This window comes from Musca autumnalis, unplaced genomic scaffold, assembly GCF_047663935.1.
Source record: "Musca autumnalis isolate F117 unplaced genomic scaffold, ASM4766393v1 scaffold_1, whole genome shotgun sequence".
Classification (NCBI taxonomy): domain Eukaryota; kingdom Metazoa; phylum Arthropoda; class Insecta; order Diptera; family Muscidae; genus Musca; species Musca autumnalis.
The window spans coordinates 13,938,841-13,957,888 of NW_027411644.1; the positions used below are offsets into that span (position 1 = coordinate 13,938,841).

Below are 19,048 nucleotides of genomic sequence, written 5' to 3' on the forward strand. Positions count from 1 at the left end.
CATGTGCCTCAAAGTTCGAAAAAATTGTTTATGGTTTGGGATTTTCTCAAAGTAACCAACAAACTCAATTTTACATGAATACGTTTGTATGCTCATGAACTCTTACGATCGGGAATTTGGTTTTGAGTTTCAGAAATATTTTCATATATAAAGTGTCATTATTATCAAAAATTAGTGAAACATTTAGTTAAGTTTCTGAATTTTCTTTACCTAAAAGTCCAGCTCCAAATGAATTTCTTTCACATAGAAAGAAATCATAAGCAAATACATCTCAAAAAATCTGTAAGTATAATTAAATTAACTCTTGGAACTACTTTCTTCTTCATGTAAAATTATTTTTATTGTCTTCTAAAATTTATGCTAATAAGTTAAAAATTTAAATTATTTCTCACATTACTAGTTTACCACAAAACTATTGCCACCCAATTAATTAATATCCTTACGACGTTAAGAAAATGCAAAAGCCAACATTTTCCCAGCAAGCATTCTCCAAAACCCGAAACGAGTTCATTCTTAAAAATTTCTCAAGAAAATGTCAATTGAATGAATGGAAAGTAAAAGAAATCTTAAGACTTTCTTTAAATACGAGAAAACAAAACAAAACTTGTTTTCCCAGCAACTTTCTTAAAGACAGCGAAAATGATTTCTTAACAAATTAAATTACATTTTCCAGCAGCTACCACCACCGGTTTTACTTTATTACTTTGATTACTACCTAAATGAAAATTCTATTCTGAAACAAACAAAATTCCTTTACACTCAAAAGAAATACAGCTAAGGTTCAGTGCAATGGAATTTATTAAATAAAAAAAAAAAAAAACAACAACCGAAATGCATTGCAACAATTTTATCCCCTAAAAACAATAGAGAGAAAGCAAAACTTTTTTCAACCATCCATTGCCATCTAAAGGAATGCCCGTTCGTTCGGGGTACAGTTTCCGTTGTTCCGTTTTCCTCATAAAAATGCTGTTGCATTTTCATCATCGTCATCACAAATCGATGAATAAGGACAACGGCCAAGAGGAGGGTAATAGTTCTGTAACCACCACCACCATTGACATATTGAACAAAGTTTTAGCTTCTCTAAAGTATTGGAATGACGAAAAGAAACTACCACCACCACCCCATTGCATATTAAAAAAGGATAACTGGTTGGGACTATTTGGTAGATGCATAAAAATGCATTATTATGGCATTTTGTTAAGAAAAAGGACTTTTCTAAATAAATTCCTATAGAAAGTAGTTTTTTTGTAATGTCCTTGTTTTGAAAATGCCAGCAAAGAAGCTAAAAAGTCATAAAAGTTGTCTTGGTAACCGATATTTAGGGGAAATTAATGGGTCATCAGGCAGAATTAGATCCTTTAACTAATTTTAAGGACGAAAATAATTTTTGAAAAAAAAAATAAAAAGGAAAAAATAGAAAAATTACTGGGAAGTCTATTCGAAGTTATTCAAAATTATGTATAATATAAAATGAAGAAATAATAAATCAGAAATGAATAGAAAAACGAGACTTCAGGGACGCCAGATTTTTTCCTTTAACTAATATCAATAGTGATATAACAACTTCTTTTAAAATAATATGTCCGCCTATATCCAAAATGTTGACGAAAAGTTTATTGCAAAAATTATTTTTAAAATTATTTTTAAAAATATAAAAAATATATTTTTAAGCTAAATAATAAAACAAATTAAAATATATGTATCCATATGCCCCTTTGTTTCCTTCCCCTTTTAACTGCCTACGGGAAATCTCGTGATATTTCGCTTGTATAATTTGGGTATGTGCACTAAGCAATAAGTGTATTATATATAGCAATAACCCATATTTAAAATTATAATTATAGCTTTACTATAAATAACAAAATCAATTACCACAAACAAAGCGTTATTAGCTCTGTCGTCCATCGTTAATCCTCCTGAAAAGAGAGCAAGAAAAAATGTCAATTAATTTCAAATTGTATATTTTTTGTATGTTAATAATAAAAATATATTCTTTTTGTACCAAATTAATGAATACTCGCCCGATACCCCCTAAACTTCAGTCGTAATTCAGTTCAAGGTTAATTGAGTAAATTTTGTCAGAGCAGTAGTAGATGCCATCATTAGAGTATTAAGGACCATGCCAAAACCATGGATGTTAGGACTCGTATGTCAGATATATATTCACGGGACAATAGCCGTAGACTATCCCCGCATTTTCACATACAATATCAGGAACCTATGACTTATCCTGCTGACGTTATTTTAGTTTATAATATTAAAATACGTAATTTTTCAAAGTCCGATCTGGGTTATCAATATTTTCCCTATATATATTCACCATAGATATTCTAAAAAAGTTTGGACCAATCACACATACTCTTCTGAAAGAATTTATTATGAAAAACACCAATAAAATATATTTTGTGATCGCAGATAACGAAAATGTGAATAAAAATTGTAGAATATGGTCCTAAATCATATATAAAAAGCGAAAGCTTCTTGAGATGTTACATATTATAGCTAAAAATTTATTTTATTCAGATAGTCATAATGAAATTTGATTTTAAACATTTCTTCTTTTGACACAATCCCCAAAAAGTGAAGTATTTTAGGAGATTTTGACTCAGTATGGAATAAATTTTAATCAAGAGTCTAAAAGTTTAACAAATAATTTCTACCTATAATATCTAATTTTGTAACGTAATTTTCTTACCAAAGTATTTTACTTAGATATATAGTTTGTTCTGGGACTTATAGTGAAATTTTGTGTAGAATATTTCTTTTTTTAACACCTTTCGTCTAGAACTAAATTGCATGCATCAACACGAACGAAGAACAAAACAAATATATTCAAAAAATATTTGGGTGTTTTGTTGGCAAATTTGATGTATATATTTTCTTGATATATATTGCAAACACATATTTTATTTATTCGCCGACTTATATTGAAATTTGATGGAGATTTTTTTTGTCTTTGACGTCTTCTATCTAGAATGAAGTTTTGTGGGACACAACTTAATAAACTAAGATAAAGTACAACATTAACCTAAAAACGATTTTACTTTTGGCAGATTCCTGGCGCTTAGGTACGATTTAGAGTTTTGGTGTATTCGGGGACCTATAGTAAAATTTTATGACAAATAATTTGTAGAATATTTTGATCTGATACGATCACATTTTAAAGGAGTTTTTGAAAAAAGGGACCAAAAACACCCCTTTAGTGACTCACATGAAGGTTAATTTTTTTTCATAAAAAGATACCCCGCATTGTTGTCAGTAATATTGCCAAACACACTTTATACCTAAAATGCAAGGATTCCAAGGAATCTGATGTCAAATATTTCAAAACCATTAGAAATGGGCGGAACTTGCCACGCCTATTTAGGTTACTTCCCGACGTAAACTTTCAAAACGCGGATACACGTGCCTTATTTTTTTCGGTCCTCTTTCATAATCTGGCCGAATTATCATGTAATTATTTTTTGTGTTGTACCGTGTTATTGAGAAATTAGGATCAGACATCCAAAATTTTTTGCATTTTTTATTTTCCCATAAATATTCAGATTTTTCGCGACGACATTCAGAATATTGAATCAAGCATTCGAAAATTTTCTTATTTTCTATTCAAATGATGTCCGAAAATTCTAACAATGAACGAATACCGCTTAGGTTATGAATAGATCATCTTACCATGTTCTTGGTAATCCCTGATGATGAATACATACTATTCCGGCAGAATAAGTTCAAGGCAGAAGTACGCAAGCTCAAGGATAAGCCTATGGTTTATCAGTCGAGTTATTCAAGATCGGAGGCGATCATCCAGAGGAAAGCTCGAATCACATTCATCCCCACCACAGCGCCTCTAAATTCCTATCTTTTTTATCATCTGTGAACTGTGCAGATGACTGAAGCCTATGGTCAATGGAATACTTGCGGCATACCAATGGGGCCTTGACCTTGAAATACACCACTGACCAGACCTTTGCGTTGTGACAAAAGTTGAAAAAAAAAACGCAAAGCAGAAGATGGAATCATTAGCTCATTATATTCGAATGCACCCAGCAAACCAAATGTCGGATATTCGACACGTCTGAACAATTTCGGAAGCAACGTCGTTCAGATTTCGTCCCGATTTCTAAACGAATTTTCGGAGCGGAAATAGTTCAGATTTTGTACCGATTTCGTTCAGATTTCGGAACGAATGTTGGAAAGAAATTTCCTTTCCGAATTTCCCAAGGATTTTCTTCAGATTTCGTTACGAAATTGGATCGAAATCGATACGATGTCGCTCCGACATTTCGTTCCGAAATTATGTCAACCACCTCATACAACTTTCGTTAAGATATCGTTACGATTTCGGATCAGACATCGGACGTATCGTACGAATTTTGTTCCGATTTCGTTAAGATGTCGGTACGATTGGTTTGCTGGGCACTTCAAGATAGGTCTGTCTGGTTACCCTAAAACTTGCTGGAAGTCTTCTGCTAACACAAAAAGCCAGCAAAAGAGAGCGAATCGAGAGAAACATTTTGATAGTTCTTTTACTGAGAGTTTGCAAATTCTTGCTGGACAAATTTCTTCCAGCAAGCACTTGTAACTCTTCTTCTTCCTGAAAACAATAAGCTGTTTTTAATTATTCGGTAATTTATGTTTGTGAAAATTAAAAACAATTTTATTGTGGAAATAGCAAGCCTAATTGTATTGTTTCTTCGGAGAACAAAGTTGCAAGTCTAACAAAGTTGCAAGACCCCAAGTATGTTTGGACGATATGTGTTTCAGACAATTTGGAGTCGATTGAGCAATGTCTGTCCGTCTGTCTGTCTGGCTGGCTGGTGCGCACGATAACTCTCGAACGGATAAACCGATTCGGTTCAAACTTTGGCTTTCGTAATATTTTTCCCAAACTTAGTTTAATTTCGAAGATGGGCTATATCGGTCCACTCTTTCCGGTACCTCGCACACAAAATTTCGGAAAAGTTCAATTTAGGGCCTGCTCTCGAATCGCCTTGATTTGTGTTGTAGCAACTTGTATTCACTGCCCCCCATACGACGGTACAAGTTTCATCAGGGGCAAGTCCATACTTCCTGAGAAAATAGCCTCAAAGGTGCAAAAAAATCACTATGACACCGTGCGTAGTGGTTGGAGCGCAAGATAACTCTCGAACGGATCTGCCGATTCTGTCCAAAATGTGGCCTTTGTAATATTTTGTTCAACCTAAGTTTAAGTTCGAAGATAAGCCATATCGGTCTACTCTTTCAGGTACCTCCCCACAAAAGTTCGAAAATGTTTGGAAAATGTGTGCCGTCGATAACTCTTGAAGGGTGTAACTGATTTGTTCCATACTTTGCACATCCTGAAATATGTACCAGACTTAGATAAGGTTTCAATACGGACTCAATCGGTCCACTCCTTCGGGTACCTCCCACACAAAATTTCGGAAAAGTTGAGTTTAGGGCCTGCTCTCGAATCGCGAGCAGTTCCTAAACTAAACCTCATCTAAGTCTGGTAGAAATTTCACGATGTGCAAAGTATGGACTAAATCGGTTACTCCCTTCAAGAGTTATAGTGCTCACAAATTTTCCGAACATTTTTGAACTTTTGTGGGGGACGTACCGGAAGGAGTGGACCGATATAACCCATCTTCGAACTTAAACTAAGTTTGGAAAAAAAATACGAAAGCCAAATTTTCGTGCGCACCAGCCAGACAGACAGACTTACGGACATTGCTAAATCGACTCCAAATTGTCTGAAACTGATTTCTTCCAAACATACTTGGGGTCTAAACCCATTATCCCCCCGAAAAGTTCGGAACCAGGCAACAAGTAGATAACATTTATTTTAATTTTTTCAGGAGAAGTTTATACAAGATGGAGAATATAAATATACTTGCTTATACCGACATCATGGGTCGAACTTTAAATGAGGTGACAGTAAGCTTGAAAAAGCCGAAAGACAATCTAATCCAGTGGTTCCTGCTGTAAACGACGATAACATTAAAGCACAAAAGTGTTGAACTTCTGCAGAGGAGTTACCTGAAAGAATAGACCGCAATAGTAAATTTTGTAAGTGGATCTAATTTTAAGGGTCATTCTTTACAATAGTTATCAAGCCTATTTTAGAGCTCAAGAGTTCATTATGTCGAGAAGCATGGAGTTTAGAGTTGGGCAAATCTAGTTTCAAATAGTTCGTTTTTCTGTCCCTCTAAGTACTTCCTACCTACATACCGGTATTGCCTATCTTCGAACCAATAGTGTGAAAAAAAAATAAGGAAGGCCAAATTTTGGACCAAATCGGTTACATGTCAAGAAGTATGGACTTGCCCCTGAAAAAACTTTTACCGTCGTAATTGAGGCAGCGAATGCAAATTGCTTCAACATAAAAAGTGATTCTAGAGCAGGTCTTAAAGTGAACTTATCCGAAATTTTGTGTGATGGGTACCGGAAGGAGTGGACAAACATAGTCCATATTCGAACCTAATCTATATCTGGTATATATATTAGGATGTGTAAAGTATGGACCAAATCGGTCACTCCCTTCAAGAGTTATCGTGCGAACAATTTTTCCGAACATTTTTGAACTTTTGTGGGGGAGGTATCTGAAGGAGTGGATCGATATTGCTTATGTTCGAACTTAAACTATGTTTGGACAAAATATTACGAAGGCCAAATTTTGGACTCCAACCACTACACACGGTGTGATAGTGGTTTTTTGCATCTTTCAGGTTATTTTCTCAGGAAGTATGGACTTGCCCCTAATGAGGCACGTACCGGCTGTGAATACAAGTTGTTAAAATAAAAATCAAAGCAATTCGAGAGCAGTTCCTAAACTGAAGTCTTCCGAAATGCTGTGTGGGAGGTACCCGAAGGAGTGGACCGATTAAGTCCATACTAGAACTTAATTTAATTTCACGATGTGCAAAGTATGGACCTAATCGGTTACTACCTTCAAGAGTTATAGTGCTCAAAAATTTTCCGAACATTTTCGAACTTGTGTGGTGGAGGTACCGGAAGGAGTGGGCCGATATAACCCATCTTAGAACATAAACTAAGTTTGCACAAAATATTAAGAAAGCCAAATTTTGGACCAAATCGGTTCATCCATTCGAGAGTTATTGTGCGCACCAGCCAGACAGACGGTCGGACATTGCTAAATCGACTCCAAAGTGTCTGAAACGGATTTCGTCTAAACATACTTGGGGTCTAAAACCATTATTTCGATGAGGCACATTTTGCCCGTATGAAAGTGTATATACCCTCGTTAGCATAAATGCTGATGGTATAGAAATTTGGTGGAAGAACTTTATAGCCCCGTTACTACTCTAACCTTAACTCTGGTAAATGGGTTATAGACAGCTCATATTAATATTAAAGATTTTCAGGCATACAATATAAAACCTATATCCTAGATGGTACATCCATTGAAGCCTTCGAAGGAATGTCTAAGTGGCGAACGATATCGACTAGCATGTATTTTAAAATTATGACACGGTTATGGCGGCTTGCCAAAAGTTTTGTGGCCGGTCAGCAAATTATGGCAGATCGGTTGAATAGTCAAACAGACCACTAAAATCTTCTCGAGATTATTAGAGGATTTTATTAATTTATTATATAACAATCTATAAAGAAAACTCTAACCTCAAAATATAACAAATATGTATAAAAATTAGATTTTTAACATTATCCAAAAGAAATACAGATTTTTTTACTTTTTTATTGTCTCCTATAATTCATCCCCTTTTTTGTAATTCTTGTGTGACGACGGTGCGTGCCACAAGTAATGTTGCACACCTGGACATTTTTTTGAATTTGTCCACATCAACTCAATGCAAGAGCTACAACAATTTGACGAACATTGCCTTAACATAGTAATGATGATGATGACGAACACAATGAAGAAGTTGATATTGACGATTATGGAATGTGGATGGAAGACAATAATTTTTTGAACTTCTAACTTAGCGAGAGAGTGTAAAATTGTTGTTGGTAATGTTTGCTGCTTTGGTGTTGTATGGGTGTGTTTGTTGGGCATGTTGTTGGTGTTAAAGGTCGTTAAATAAACGCGAAACAGCAACAACACAAGCAATGACAAATGACATTAGCTACGAATTTTACCTGATGCCCGCAGATTTTCGAGGATTTTTTTTTTTTTTTGGTTTCATCTGTTAACTGGTGGATGCCACAATTTTGTAGCCGTAGCTATTAAAGGCGTTTTCAAGGTGTTAAGGATCTCAAAAAAAAAAAATAAAATAATAATAATAATAATAATAATAATAATAATAATAATAATAATAATAATAATAATAATAATAATAATAATAATAATAAATAAATAAATAAAATAAAATAAAATAAAATAAAATAAAATAAAATAAAATAAAATAAAATAAAATAAAATAAAATAAAATAAAATAAAATAAAATAAAATAAAATAAAATAAAATAAAATAAAATAAAATAAAATAAAATAAAATAAAATAAAATAAAATAAAATAAAATAAAATAAAATAAAATAAAATAAAATAAAATAAAATAAAATAAAATAAAATAAAATAAAATAAAATAAAATAAAATAAAATAAAATAAAATAAAATAAAATAAAATAAAATAAAATAAAATAAAATAAAATAAAATAAAATAAAATAAAATAAAATAAAATAAAATAAAATAAAATAAAATAAAATAAAATAAAATAAAATAAAATAAAATAAAATAAAATAAAATAAAATAAAATAAAATAAAATAAAATAAAATAAAATAAAGTAAAATAAAATAAAGTAAAATAAAATATAATACCATAAAATAAATGAGAATAGAATAAAATAATATAAAATAAAATTAAATAAAGTAACAATAAAATAAAATAATATAAAATACATAATATAAAATGAAATAAAATAAAATAACAATGAAATAAAACAAAATAAAATAAAATAATATAAAATGAAATAAAACAAAATAAAATGAAATAAAATAAAATAACAATGAAATAAAACAAAATAAAATAAATTAATATATTTTTTTGATAATTGAAGAAATTTTGTTTGAAGCCACAAATTGTGACAGCCATACAGGTCGAAACTTTTTCAATGTGCTCAAGAATTATAAACGACTTTTTTTGATATTTTGGAGTTTAGTTTGTCCCAATTTACATTAGGCGAGTTTACTTGCGGCAATTGTCAGTTTGTAGGTGAGAGAGGGTGCTGAGAGGCAAAGGGTTACCATATGCCTCACCTCTCTCTCCTACAAAATGACAATTGCCGCAAGTAAACTCGCCCAATGTAAATTGGGACTTTGTTTATAAAACTCAGATTCGGTATTAAAAACCTGAAAGCATTTGATTCTAAAAATTTTCTTACAACTTTTTGCCCTTTGATAATCCTTTTTTGTGCCTATCTAGTTAAGCTTCTCCATTACTAATTGTAGTATATCCGTTTTCCTGCCACTTCCATAATCACGTATGACAACTTTGGAGATACAAGTTAACACTGCCAAACTAGGCACATTCTTAAATATGCACACATGTCTATTATTAACAACAATCTAAAGAAAACTTTACAATAATTGCACTTTGTACTTAGAGCCTGGACTATTTAGCATAATGTCTTTTGTCTTCATTGTTGTGCTGGCAATTGCCCATATCCCCAAAAAAACTATACAAAATATCCTTCTTGATTCCTTTCGAAATGGCCATTAAGTATTATCTCCTTTTCATAGCCTTCTTATTCATTGTGAATGTATTGTTCTTGTTGTTGTTGTGTGTGACGACAAACTTTTCCTATAATCATAAAAATCTTACAACAATTTTCTCTCCATATTTCGGTATAATTTTCTTTTTATAATTTTTTGAACAACTTTGCCAAGCCATATCGGGATTATGGACATGTTTACACAAAATTACATTGTATATGGTTTATGTTGCAAACATACATACATGGATTTGAAATTTGTCCTGTAAAGTTTACATTGTTGTTGCTGTTGATTTTTTATGAAGATTGTTTTAATGTCATATTTTTTGGTAAGGATATTCAAGAAGAAAACGTACAGTTTTATTTTGGATTTTTTACGACAACTTTTGTGACAAAAGTAATCAAATTAAAAATTATATTTTTATGAACAAATCTTTCTCCAACACTGGTGATGTTTTTTTATGAGAATCTGAGAAAATAATCAATATCAAAAAGTGGGACTTAGAAATCGGTAATAAATCCCTTTGAGAACTACTATAAGAAAATCTTTCAGGTCTTACCTGGGAAAGCCCTTTAGGTATTAAATAAGAAGAAGGCAATCAGAAACTCTTTAAGGTCTTCATAGGGTCATCTCCTGGAAGGCTTCATGTAGGGTTTCTGACATCATAATACTTCGCGAACTGTGATTCCACAATTTTCTTTATAATTGGTTCAAAGTATCGACATCTCGTCATTAGTGCTAAAAGAAGCCTTCTTCTGATAAGGTCTCATTTAAGAAGGTAGTCATGTTGTTCAATTGGAAGCTCTTTCAGTATTTTTATAAGAAGAAAGTACCGACATCTTTAGTGTTAACAGTACAAGAACATAAAGTTCCATATGTATCCCTGTCTGGCTCTATATTTATAGATCCAACACAAAATTTAATTTAATTTTTTTTTTTCAAATCTTAACGTCTTTTTCGCTACACTTTTGCCAGCCAAGTTTTTCTTTTCAATTTCCCTCACGATCAGATTTTTCTTGTGGTTCGTGTGCCCAGTTTGTAGGGTGGTTTTTCCTAAACAACATTCTTTGTTTTCTTCATTCATTGTGACAGCACCTTTCTTCAGTTTACCTTCAAAGTGTTTACTTACCTTCCGTTTGGGCTAGCCATATGTTCGTAACATATAATTATATGTTACCTTTAACACATTCCCAAAGTCACCCTTATTTCTCCAAAAAAACAAACAATTATTCGATTACAGAGCACATGTACCTTTCGATCAACCAACCACCCATTCGTTCCAAAAGGTACATTTCAAGAAAATTTTCTTGAAGAAAAGCAAACGTCTTGTAAGACGTTTCAGCCGTCCGTTGCCTTTATTTAAAGAAATGTTGGTGCGCCTGGCGCATGCCACAAAAGATTTTTCAACGTTCGGGCATTTGCTAGCAGGAAAGGAATATGCTGGATATGCTTTTATGGTTTGTGTACAAATGCCTATATTTTTTGTTTCCGTGTGTGTGTACGTTACGATCACCGATCATTATCTATTTACGTTTCTTTTCTTACCTTTTTTATTACGCTTCCTTGGATTCGTGCAGTGTGGGTTCTTTATTTTAACGTTATATTTTAAGTAATTTATTACCCACCCCAGCCATGACCTTATTATTGGCGAATTTTCTTTCCTTTTTTGTTTTTAAGAAATCACAGAAAGGGAAATCCAGGGAGGGTTATGTTAAAGGGGCCTGGTATTGATTTATCTTGGGATAAATCTTCCAACTAAATTTATAAGGACTTATATAAAAAACCTTTAGTCCCTTTAAGACCTTTAATAAGAATCCCTTTATGAACAGTCCCCGACGAAATCTATAAGAAGTCTTTGGGGACTTCTTTAAGAAGTCCGTCAGGACATCTACAAGAGACCCCTGGAGGCTTCTAGAAAAAGTCCATTAGGACTTCTAAAAAAAGGCCAAGATGAAGAAGTCCTGGAAGACTTTCATTAGAAGATATTGGGGAAGTAGTCCCTGACGACTTCTACAAGAAGTCCCTATGTACTCCTATAAGAGGAATTCCTTAAGAAGCCCTTAAGAACTGTTATAAGAAACATTTTAAAAATTATATAAGAAAAGCTTTAAGAGACACATGACTATATAAAAAGTCTTTGAGGATTTATAAAAGTAATCCCTGAGGACTTCTACATGAAGTCTCAGAGGACTTCCTGAGAATTTCTACATGAAGACCCTGATGACTTCTATAAGAACCCCTTGATGACTTCTATAAGAACACCTTGAGGACTTCTATAAGAAGTCCCCGAGGACTTCTATAAGAAGTCCCTGAGGATTTACATAAGAAGTCCCTAAAAACTTCTTTAAGAAGCCCCTAAGGACTTTTTTACGCTTCCTTACCTTCGTTATTACGCTTCTACAAGAAACCCCTGGAGACTTCTACAAAAAGCCTATTAGGACTTCCAAAAAAAGGCCCAGATGAAGAAGTCCCGTACGACTTCTATAAGAAGCTTTTGAGGAAGAAGTCTCTAAAGACTTCTACAAGAAGTCCCTATGTACTCCTACAAGAGTAATTCCTTAAGACGACCCTGAGGACTTCTATATGAAGTCCCTGAGGACTTCTATAAGAAGTCCCTGAGGACTTCTTTAAAGTCCCTTGAAGAATCTTACAAGAAATATTTTACAAACTTTTATAAGAAGCCCCTTAAAGACGCTTGGCTATATAAGAAGCATTTGAGGACTTCCATATGAGGTCATTTAAGGACTCCTAAAGAAGCCTTTGAGGCCATCTGTAAGAAGTCATTGAGGACTTGTATAAGAAGTCATTAAGGACTTCTATAATAAGTCCCTGAGGACTTCTACATCAAGTCCTTAAGGACTTCTATTAGAAGTGCCTGAGGGCTTCTATAAGAAATCCCTGAGGACTTTTATAAAAAGTCCTTGAGGACTACTATAAGAAGACCCTGAGAATTATTATAAGAAGTCACTGAGGAGTACTATAAGAAGTCCCCGAATACTTCTGTAAAATGTCCCGAAAACTTCAATAAGTAGTCCCGGAGGAATTCTAAATGAAGTCCCAGAAATCCTAGAATAAGAAATCCCAGGGGACTTCTATAAGAAGTCCCAGAGGACTTCTCTAAGAAGTGCTTGAGGACTTCTTTAATAAGCCCTTGAGGACTCTTAGAAGAAACATTTTACAGAATTTTTTAATAACACCCTTAAGAAGATACAATGAAGACTTCTATAAGAAGTCCCTGAGAACTACAACAAGAAGTCCCTGAGAACTACAACAAGAAGTCCCTGAGTACCTCTATAAAAAGCCCCGAATACCTCAATAAGAAGTCCTTAGGACTTCTGTAAGAGGACCTTAGGGAAGTTTTCATGAAGTCCTTCAGAACTTCTATAAGACGTTTCAGAGGACTTCTATAATAAATACCCTGAGGACTTCTTTAATAATACCTTGAGTATCCTATAAGAAATCTTTTACAGATTTTTTTGAGAAGACCCTTAAGAAGCCCTAGAGGCTTTTTATAAGAAGCCATGAGGACTTCAATATGAGATCCTTTAATAATAGACATTAAAGAGGCTTTGAGAACTTCTAAAAGAAGTCCCTAGGGACTTCTATAAGATCTCATTGAGGACTTCTAAAGGAAGTCACTAAGGACTTATATATATAGGAAGTCACTAAGGACTTTTATAAGAAGACCTTGAGGACTATTATAAAAACCCTTTAAACATTTCTTAAGGAAGCCCTGCCCACCTGCTATAGGTGGTTCTTACGTTTTCTATAAGAAGCCCTTCTGGATTTCTATATCAAACCATTGCATACTTCTGGAGAAGTTCCCCTCCTTGAGAACTTCTAAAATAAGAAGTCTTTTATGAACTTCTTTAGAACCCATTTAAGGTTCTCTATAATAAGCTATTAAATGTCATTCATAAGAAAAGCTTGAGGCCCTCTATTAGAAGCTCTTTAAGAACTTCGTTAGATACTGTGAAGTCCTAAAGGTCTTCGGAAATATGCCCAATATGGCCTCCTATAAGAATTTCTTTAAAGGCCTGGGTACATAAGCAGCCTTACCTGATTGTCTTGCTTTCCTGCTTCATTTCTGACATAACAAAAATTAAAGAATAAAGAAGGCGGACCAAATTTCGAACTGGGTTGCCCTTTTCTTTTTTATTCTTTTGTCAGAAGCAAGCAAGGCAAGCAGGCGATGCAGCTTATGTACCTAAGCCTTAAGATCGTCTATAAGAAGCCCTCTAAGGTCTTTTATAAGAAGCCCTTAAAGACTTCTACAAGGAATGCCTTCCATAAGAAACGCCTTTCGTCCCTCTATAAGACGATCTTTATGAACTTCGTTAAGGAGGTCTCCGTAAAAATCATCTTAGGGCCTTCTATAAGGACTTATTTAATGTCATCTATTAAAAACCCATTAAGTCTCCTATAAGAAGTCATTTATGGTCTTCTTTTAGGCGAGAAAACCATAATAAATTTTAACGTATGTCTTTGAAAGTCCGAACCACCACCACCGCCTCCATCGTCACACACTTTCATAAGTGGATATTGCAATCACGTTTTACTCCCTCCTTCTCTTAATAGAGGGCTTTTACAATGAACCCTTTGCGGTCTTCTATTAGAAGGCTTCCTCGAAGAAACCTACAAGAAGACCTTTAAGATATTCTCTAAGAATCCGTTTCATGTCTTCTATAAGAAACCCTTTGAAGTCTTAAGGATTGATGTGTGTAAAAATAAATTTAAGGCTTATTTAATGAGACTCTCAAAGTCCTTTCAGATCGTCTATATTAAAGGATTTTATGCCTTCTACAGAAATACATATGTAAGGTAGGTCAATGTCACAATTTGTTGTGATACTAACCCCCAGTTTTTGTAAAAAAATTGTATGTTCTCACACGAATTGTCAAATTTTTTAGAACGATTTACCCGCCTTAGCGCAATTGTGGAACGCTGATTTTTGAATGACTAATTCTTAACTATATATAGAACATGTCTACGAAGAATTAGATCTGTATGTCATCTAGGGACTGAGCTATGGTTGCCCAAATTATTACGAACATAGACGAACGAACAAAAAATAGTTACAAAAACAGGGGGTAAAGGCCCCATCACTACCTACACTAAACCTCACGCCTGCTTCCTTTTCAAAATTGTTTACACTTCAACCTTCGTTAAGTATTACGAACTTTATGCACACATGTCTTCTAAGATATGACAGTTTGGAGAACCTTTATATGAAGAGGGAGTTATGGCCAACCGTCCGGAACTTTAATTGCCAGACTAATGATCGACATGCACCGGGCGCAAGTGACCTTTTAGAAGGTTTACAAGAAAAAAAAAAAAAAAAACAAAAAAACGATCACGAAAGAAAACTTAAAGACACATGTCTTCGTTTAACGAAACGGAAAAAGCAGCACATTTCCTCCTTCCTATTTTCTAAGAAAAGTGAACATATGTCTTTGAAAGCCTGAACCACCACCACCACCATCGTCACCCACTTTCTTAAGTGCATATTGCAACCACCTTTTACTACCTCCCTCCTTCTCTTTAAGAAACACCTTGACTTTAATTTGAATATGAACATTGCCTGCAATAATATTAACTAATTTTATGTTCACCACCCCACACTCCTGCCTTTGCGCTTTCCTTATTCAAATTTGTGGACAATTGACGCAAAAGGGACGGATGGACAAACATACAGACAGACGTAAAGAAGTTATACACATAATTACTACAAATAAAAATATTAAAAAAAAAAAACGAACGAACGAAGTAATAATAAATTTTATGTGTAATGTAATGTCCATTTGATCGTTAGCTCGTGGCCCAGTGTGATAGGTATCATCGCTTTTGATTGTGGCATATATTACAGTGGGTTGGAGAAGTTTAAAGACAAAACGAAAGTTCTTATTTGGAACAAAGTCATTGTCATATAAATTTTTAAATACTCAAAGGAAAGTATTTAAGAGTTTAAGGCCATTTATAAGAAGCTTATGTCTCTCCGCAGTATTCCCTCGTCATGGTTATTTCAGGAGGGTTTCTCTAGCTGATAAACTCAATTTTCACCACTTTTCCCCACTAGTCAACATTTTCTACATAAGGTGTGGGTGATGATGATTGATTCCCTATTTATTATGGTTATCTTATATAGAGGGTAACTTATTTTCATTTAAAAGGATAACTTCTATTCTTTTCAAACGATCATTTTCTTTTCGTTTTTAAATTTTGTCTTTTAAAATTCTCTTATTCCTTTGGAACCCACTGTTCTACCAGAAGAAGAGCACACAAATTCTAATTGATATGCCTGTTTTATGTTAATAACACCCATCTGTGAGTGGGTTCAAAACAGTGCACCTTCGTGTTTTTGTTTTGGGCGCACAGCACACCCTCTCTCTCCCTCTTGGCAGGTAGGTACGTTGATATGTAATGTGGAATGTGCCTTCACAGATCACAGCGTAATAGTAACGTCCTCATTTGTCGCATATTTGGCATGTGTTGCGACAAAACATGTTAAGCCCTTTTGAAAAACACGGGTAGGGTGCAAACCCATAGCTACTTTAAAGCCAGTGTCATCATTATATCAAACTAAAATATTTTCAAAAATTAAAAAAAAAACATTGCCAGTTATTAACTACCTGATGTGTTAGAAGAGCTCATATGCTTAGACAGTTTTACATACAAGTATTAAGCCAAAGTACGGAAGTTTAATGGAACATGTGCTGGAATTTTTTTCTAGCCCTATCTCTGTACTGGGCGTTTTGTGTTGGTAAACAAGTGCCACAATGTACGTACTCTGTTTGTTGTAGGCACGGGTTTCGTATGGTTTTGGTCAAGCGTTGATCATGCTGATCATATGGATTGTTTGCCTCTTTCCCCTTTTCAACATACAGATGAGTTTTTAATGTTGTCGTACGATTTAGTTTTTGGTTTGGTGTCGTTATGGTCAAGTTAGCTTAAATTCCGTTACAAAAATTTTATTTTTTTTCTTTTGAAGAACATTATTGTGGATTAGTTTATAAATTAGTAAAATACATTTCGAAATAATTATCTTTCGAGATGAGCAGTTATGACCTAAGAGGTACATTGAAAAATTACAAATCCACCGAAGTTCCACACATTCAACCATTATGCTACGTTTCACTCGTGACCTTCGCCTTAATAAGACAAAAAAAGGTTTCAGCATGAGCCGTAATGGGATTCGAACATGGGTCTCCGACAACCAGATGACGCGATTGCTGGCGTCTTCGCGTTCAAGTCACCAAAGCTTCCGATCACAGATATTTATGATCAAATATTCCGATACAGAAGGACCAATACAAATAACGAAGGAAAAAACTATCATAGTGTTTGTGATAAACATTGAAAAAATAGGGTTACCAGCCAAGCCGGAGTAGAGGAAAAGTTTGCAATTAAATAACTGATATTAATTCGTATATACAATTTTCGAATGATTTACGTATAAATGCTAGTTTTCAATCTAAGCCTTCGTACACCAACTAAAATAGCATTCTAATATGCCTGATGATCGGACTTAACCACCCGTAAAACGTAGCGCAATGGTTGAATATTTGGGACTTCGGTGGATTCATAATTTTTCAATGTTCCTCTTAGGCCATAAGAGCTCAACTCGAAAGAGAATTAATTCAAAAGTCACTAATAAGGGGTTATGGCCACTTACAAATTTTACAAAATCGAAAATTTTTTATTGGCTCATTTTAAATTACTGGTAGAATAGAATATGTTGCAAAAATGGCGAGACGATCGGACAAAAATTAGCTGAGATATGAGCGTTAGAAATAGAAAATTCATTGTGATTTGTATGCAACATCGAAGTTTGAAAAACGATTTTCTCAAAATGGCATTTTGGAATGCGGTGGGATTGTTGTACATATACAAAGCTTGTACTAAAGCGAGAGACTTAAAAAAAAATTTTTTTGACGGATTTATGGCGAAAAAGCTATAATTTTTTTTTATTTAAAATCGGAATTTCGACTTTGACAGTTCAGATTTTTTTTAAAAAGTGATATTTTTGAATTCTATTTCGCTTAAGTACAAGATTATTAGGTTCTTAATGATCCCACAAAAGCATAGGCTGATCGGTTCATTCGTTTTCGAGCTAGAGTGGGCACCGCAAACTGCTTTAGTAAAAACAGTGTTTAGTAGGCGGCCATTTGTTACAACACTGTGTAATATTTTTCAACAAAAAAAAAAATCCGAAAGTAACTCATGGTGTAATCTATCAGATGAAAACAAAATCTTCTGAAACAAATAAGAAAGTATCAGTCAGCTGAGCCGACAGAGATATACCCTCAGCCACGTACCCGAAGAAAAACAGTTAACACAATACTTCTGTAGGTTTTTTAGCTGTTAGGAAAATTTTCCAGGATAGGGTCGCAAAAAACTTCATGTTGCAACAAAATTCAGAATGATACAAGACGAGTGCATTTTTTTCCAAACTTTGGTTAGTACATATTCGGACCTAAAACAAATCTGTAGGAAATAATTTTTTTTCTTTATTAGTCTATGGATATTTCCTTACAGACTATATAATTAAAAATGTTGTACTTAATTTTCTGAATTTAAATATATGTATTACAATTTTACTTTTCACTTTACAAAGTTTGAGCTAAATCGATCTCTCTCTTAAAGGGTTATTTTTCCCATTAGTCAGTTTAGGTGGTGCCGGTAGGATTTCTGGACCTTTTTGAGTCATTATCTCAGGAAGTATGGATTTGCCCACGAAAAAAACATTACAACGTCGTAACAGGGGCCGCAAGTGCAACCTGCTGCATCACAAATTAAAAAGATCAGAGAGGAGTTGTTAAACTATACTTTTTCCAAATTTTGTGTGGGAGGTACTCAAATGAGTGGACCGATATAGTCCATATTAGAACCCGATCTATGCCTGAAAGTAATATTACCAATAGCAATAGCTCAATTCGGTTACTCCCTCCTAGAGTTATCATGCCCACAATCTTGGTGAAAAATGTTGAACCTTTGTGAGGGAGGTACCGGAAGGAGTGGGCCGATATGGTCTATCTTCGAACTTAAACTAAGTTTGGACAAAATATTAAAGACCCAAAATTTGAACCAAATATGTTGATCCGTTCGAGAGTTATCGTGCGCTCCAACTACGACACATGGTATTATATGGGTTGATTGCAGTTTTTTGCTGATTTCTGAGGAAGTATGGACTTGCACCTGAAAAAAAATTACATCGTCGTAATGGTGGTAGTGATTACAAGTGGCTGCAACAAAACTCAAAGCGATTCGAGAGCAGGCCTTAAACTGCACTTAAGCAAAATTTTGTGTGGGAGGTACCCGAAATAGTGGACCATATCCCCTTAACTGACCTTCGCCTTAATAAGGCATAAATAATGGAA

The 19,048-nt window shown here is 34.0% G+C and overlaps 1 protein-coding gene across 1 annotated transcript in view; it reads right to left on the reverse strand.

Annotated features, from left to right (window-relative positions):
- Positions 1-19,048, reverse strand: part of LOC141393968 (homeobox protein prospero-like) — a 227,806-nt gene that overhangs the window by 32,930 nt on the left and 175,828 nt on the right. Inside the window, exon 4 of the mRNA XM_073967646.1 lies at positions 1,876-1,919. The gene's annotated coding sequence lies outside the window, so the exon portion shown is untranslated. The remainder of the gene's footprint in view (positions 1-1,875; positions 1,920-19,048) is intronic.